This window comes from Ochotona curzoniae, unplaced genomic scaffold (assembly GCF_017591425.1).
Source record: "Ochotona curzoniae isolate NIBS_2020 unplaced genomic scaffold, NIBS_Ocur_1.0 contig_3520, whole genome shotgun sequence".
Lineage (NCBI taxonomy): Eukaryota > Metazoa > Chordata > Mammalia > Lagomorpha > Ochotonidae > Ochotona > Ochotona curzoniae.
In genome coordinates, this window is record NW_024465894.1 from 32,894,736 (window position 1) to 32,900,735 (window position 6,000).

Here is a 6,000-nt window from a genome sequence, read left to right on the forward strand (position 1 = left end):
CCCAAGGTGAGAAGAGTAGCTAATCCTTGTATAGGTTTGTGGGGTGCGTGAATCTTCTGCCTCCTAAATCCCTAAGGTCAGGCTGCAGGCACTCCCTGGGTCAGCTCGGTTACTATTGGCCCTCACTAAGGATCCAAGGGAAGGGAAATGATGGGGCAGGTGTATGGATGCCCAGGTCCCGGGCAGAGTGCCTCCAGCAGGATGTGCGCATGGCTCCTGCCTGACACAGGCCGGTCAGCTGCCTGTGTGAGCCAGGACCAGCCCAGCCTTGCTCCATGGCAGAAGTCTAAGACAGAGTTACCCTGCTCGCTGCTATGCAGCTTTAGAATTGATCAGTTCTCGATGCTTTTTAAAATCTCCAAGAACTGTCATGATTCCACATGGTATACATACAATAAGATTCTTTGTAGATCTTATGTCATAAAGCTTTTTTTATATGTGATTTATTTTTTTATTTGAAAGGAAGTTACACACAGAGAGAGAGAGAATTTTCTATCTACTGGTTCATTCGTGAAATGTCTGCAGATGGCCGAAACTGTATGGTCCAAAGCCAGGAGCCAGGAGACTCTTGCGGGTCGCTCATGTGAGTGCACGGACCCAAGCCATCATCTTCTGCTTTTCCAGGCACATTAGCAGGGAGCTGGATCAGAAGTGGAGCAGCTGGGAATCAAACTGGCACTCAGCAGAGGCTTAGCTTCAAACACCGTGGTGCCAGCCCCATGGTGAAGTTCTCACCATTCAGATTCATACACCGTATAAATTTTAAAAGAGATACAATGAACTTGAAATTAAAAAAAAAAAAAGATGACCATCCTGTTGTGGAACCCATCTGGACAAGGTGATGGAAGCTAGTCTCTCCAGCGAGGAGGTACAGCAGGCTGCCCTGGGGTCGGGGAGTCCCACCACATCCACCGTAACCTGCATTGACCGGACACAGCTACTTCCATTTCTGGGAGATTCTACAAAGTGCCTGGCCTGTGTACTCTTCAAAGTGTTCCACATTGAAGAAGCCCGGTGAAGGGGTGAAGAGCTGTTCTAAGAGGGGTGTAACAGGACAGGACGATGGCATATGGTGGGGAAAGACAGAAAAAACGGCTGTGGGACAGCGGGCACACCTGGCTGTGAATGGCAGGGGGGCCAGTCGTGCTGTGTCCTCACCCGGAGGTTGGTCATGGTGCAGGTGTGTCCCTGAGCTCAGCACATGCGTACTGAAGTGGTGAGGGGTTGTGGGGCACCGAGCCTGAGCCTAATCTCCCGTGGAAGCCAGGAAATGATCCAGTGATCACCGTCAGTGGGGCAGGGGGACAGAGCTGGGTGGGCAGAATCCCTTTTGCTTGTACTTACAATGGTTTCAGATATTTGCAATGATGTCTTTCTGCCTCCTGGCTGTGTCTCCTTGGGAAGCTGGGGGATTTCCTTCTGCCTCGTGGAAGCTCTTATGGAGGGCGGTCTTGTGTGGTTTCCCCTTGTTTCTTTACACAACATTGGCAAATTGAACTGCTTTTATATTATTTCCCTTTTTGGAATAAATTAGTTCTTTGGGGATCCAGTTATTTCTTTCTCCCTTCCCTCACCGCCCCGGGATGTGGAAAGGATCTGGCACTTTGCTCCCCTGACTGAAGGGGGATGCTCAGGGAAGCCGTCTTAGAATCATGCCTGTGGTGATCTGATGAAATGCAGGGTTGTGCGGGCTCTGTTCTCTAAGGAGGCGGGAGAGAGCAGAGTCCTTCTGGCTGCTGCACAGAGCTGGTTCTGGTCCTGCCCCAGCTGTCCTTCCCCATGCCCTGCTGCCTCCCTGGTACTGCACACTCTCACCTCTGCCACCCCCAGGAGGCTCTGCATCTGTGCCTCCTGCCTCAGGGAGAAGATGCTTGCCATTTTTAAAAAAGATTAATTTGTTTAGAAGGCAGAGAGAATCTTTCATCTGCTGTTTGTTCCCCAGTTGATGGCACCAAGACAGGCTAAGACCCAGCACTGCCTGCAGGTCTCACACTTGGTAGCAGGGACCCAAATACTGGCCTGTCATGTAGAAGGATCTAGACTGGAAGCAGAGCCACAACACAGGCCCTAGAAACTAGGTTTTTATGATTATGATTAACATTATTTTTAAAGGTTTATTTTATACATTTGAAAGGCAGAGTAAGGGGGAGAGAGATCCTCCATCTACCGGTTCACTCCCCAGCTAGCCTTGCGGTCCAGGCTGGGCCAGACTGAAGCCAAGAACCTAGGACTTTGTGCTAGCCTCCCGTGGGATGGCAGGGACCTGGGGCTCTGGGCCACCTGCTGCTTTCTCAGGTGCGTTTGCAGAGAGCTGAGTGAGGAGCAGAGCAGCCGGACTCACTGACACTCCACGTGCCATCCCAGAATCGTACATGGTGACAGTCTATGCCAACGCCAGAAACAGGATTAAAAAAAAAAGATGTATTTATTTTTTTTGGAAAGGTAGATCAGATTTATGGAGAGAAGGAGAGACAGAGGGAAAGACTGTCCATCTCCTGGTTCATTCCCAAATGGCTATAATAGCCAGAGCCGAGCAGATCCGAAGCCAGGAGCTTCTTCTGGGTCTCCCATACTGGTACAGGATCCCAAAGCTTTGGGCCGTCTTCCTCTGCTTTCCCAGGATATAAGCAAGGAACTGGATGGGGAATGGAGCAGCCAGGACATAAACCAGTGCCCATATGGGATCCTGGTGCTTGCAAAGTGAGGATTTAGGCATTGAGACATTGTGCCAGGCCCCAGAAATTTGCTTTTTAAAATCAGCAGAGATCCTAGGATGTCCAAGGGCATTGGGTAGAGGACTTCCTAGCTGTGCAGACAGCCGAGGTGGACTGCTTTCCACTTTACTTGTTTCAGAAAGTACCTTGGGGATCTGGAGGTCTGTGGACATACTTCCATGTGTCCAAGGAGGGTGATTTTTCCCCATCTGGTTCAGATAACAGAGAAGGTACCAAAAAGTGATGAAATTCTGCGACCTAAAATAAGGAAATCTTAAAGAAAAAAAGCTTTGATGCTGGAAAGCTTGTCTTCCAGATACACATTAAGCAAGCAGCTGGCTGTGCTCAGGTGTGTGGCAGCGTGCCACTGCTTTCTCATTCCCAGCCCTTCCCCCCAGGTTTCTTGCCTGCTCTGTTCCTTGTTCCTGAGGCGGAAGGGGGGCGGGTCACACTGGATCCTATTAGGAAGTATACTCCTCACCACCAGAAATAGGCTCAGCGTACAGGGTTTGCAACAGCCTGCTGTCCAGACTCCTGTCCACTCTGCCGGGGCCCTGCCATCCTGACAGTGGTAGTCAGCTGGGTAGCACTGCCTTTCATCAGACCCCATCTGTGGTAGACCAGCAGGGCCTTCATCTGCTTTCTCAGCATTCCCTAATCCTGTTGGACCCAAGAACCTTTACATCAATTCCGGGCTGTGGTGGTTATATTTTAGTTTGTTTTTCTTTGGCGGAACTCAAATAATTGCAACAGCCAAATGCAGTGGTTACTTTATCTCCTGGTGTCTCAGGCTGCTCTTTCTTATCTACAATTAGAGTGACTAATTCTTGGCTAGAAAGGCCTTTGAATTGTCTGTGTTTATCCTGAGCCTCCCAGCAGAATCATTCTTTAGTGGTAGTAACCAGAAGTGTTGAGTCACAGGTCAGTTTCTGTGGGCTGTTAAATACGTGTAGGGAGATGGGCATTGGCACATGGTAATGCCGGGTTCAAATCCCAGCTCCATATCCAATTCTGCTTTGTTGCAGTAGGCTCCCTGGGAACAGCAAGGGTAGCTCATGTGTTCTCGTGTGAAGCCAGATGGAGTTCCAGGCTCCTAACTTTGGCTGCTCCCACACCTCTTGTTGAGAGCATTTGGGAAGTGAATTAGCACATAGAAGATCTCGTTCAGTTACTCTGCATTTCAAATAAATAAAAATTAATAAGTAAAAACTGTAAAAATTTGGGTCCAACGCAGTAGCCTAGTGGCTCAAGTCCTTGCCTTGCACGCGCCAGGATCCCATATGGGCACCAGTTCGTGTCCCTGCAACCTCGTTTCCTATAGAGCTGCCTGCTTGTGGCCTGGGAAAGCAGTCAAGGACGGCCCAAAGCCTTGAGACCCTGCACCTGCGCGGGAGACCTGGAAGAGGCTCCAGGCTCCTGACTTTGGTTCTGCTCAGCTCCAGCCATTGTGGCCACTTGGGGAGCAAACTATCAGAAGGAAGATCTTCCTCTCTGTCTCTCTTTCTCTCTATATATCTAACTTTCCAATAAAAAATGAATCTTTTAAAAAGTTGTAAAAACACACAGAGGGCATGGAAGAGCAGTAGGGTACAGCACACCTTGAAGCTTCTGACCGCCCAGCTGGAATTTCAGATCTGGAAGTTGGGACAGTCTTGAGAAGTGGGGTGCCTTGTGCTTGGGGTTCCTAACAGGTTTAGTGGGCTGTATTGTTCTATTGTCTTGCTTGTTTTATAGCCAGTAGAGAACTGGAAAGCTGGCTGTGGTGGGGCGGAAGTGCCTGCTGTTGCATAACGTGGGGAGAGGGCACTGGCTGTGACATGCATGGTTGCAGTACGGCTTTTAGTTCTGGGGACCATTCAAATTATTCTCTCCTCTTATGATTACATTTGCTAAAAAGATTCGTGGAAGATGTTAGGATTTTCCAGTTTGGTTCGGAGCTGTAAGAGGCTTTTTTTTTTTTTTTCTCGTATATTCTCGATATCAAGTTCTTGTACTTGTTTCCTAAAGAAAAATTTCACAAATATTTTGTGTGTTTGTGCGGTATTAGTACTCATGAGGAAACTTTGAAAAGTCCATGGAAATGGAATTTTCAAAATAAGTTTATCTTGTTGCAAAAAAATTACATGAAAAAAATTTTGATGAGATATAGATTATGAAAATCCATGCATGAAATTTAGAAATTTTTTTGCAGCAAAATCAATGTATCTCTTAAAAAAAAAGATTTATTTTATTTATTTGAAAGATAGAGTTACAGTGAGCGAAAGAGAGTTCTGCTGGTTCGTTCCTGAAATGGCCACCATGACCAGGGCTAGGCCAGGCTGAACCCAGAGCCAGGAACTACTTCTGGGTCTCCCGCGTGGGTGAAGGGGTCCAAGACCTCAGGCTGTTCCCTGCTCCCAGGCGTGTTAACAGGGAGCTAGACCAGAAGTGGAGCAGCTGGGACTCCAGAAGGCACCGTGTAGGATGCTGGCATTGGCAGGTGGGTAGTAGCTCTACCCGCTGCCCCACAGCACCAGCCTGTAACAGTGTCTTCATTCCATGTTTTTCACAAGCCTTTGGAAGTCCTCTCATGTGTGAAGGCTGATGTTGTGGTTCTGCTCGTTTCCTAGCTCTGTGACCTTGAGCAGCTATTCAGCCTGTCTGCGCTCCCTGTAGCATGGGAATGATAACAGCACCTCCCAAGTTCCTTAGAGATGTGCCCAGCACACAGGTGCTCAAGGAATTCTGCTATGTTCACAGGTTCAGGAATACAGGCAGGCACCCAGTCCAGGGACAGCCTGACTGTCTGCGGAAACTGGGGGAAAGGAATGGTAAGAAAGTCTCCTGGGAAAAAAAGAAGAAAGAAAATTTGGGGAGATTTATTTTTTTTATTGACTTGAGGTCCCTGAACAGAATCAATGGCATCAGCTGTCCCACATACAATTCCTGCTCAGAATGGCAAACCTTAGGCAGCTGCCCTAAGCCACACCTCTGCAGCCCCCGTCTGGCCCCCGGGACCGGTGTATGCGCCGCGTGTGTCTGGGCAGGGCTGGAGGCTGTGTGCTGGAGCCCGCTTCATTCTACGTTTGTATTTGGGTTTGTCTTTTGTTAGCCTAAAGTTTTCTGAGCAGTTAGGGATTTTCGAAGTAGCTTCTATGGGGGTTACGCCAATCTTTCTTTTCCCTTCCCTGCAGCCTGCCTCCTTGTATTGTAACTGCCCATGGCCTTGGGGAAGGGAAAAGCTTCCTGCAGGCTTCCGTTCATGCACGTATGCTGGGGACGTCTGGGCTGGCCCTGATCACGCAGG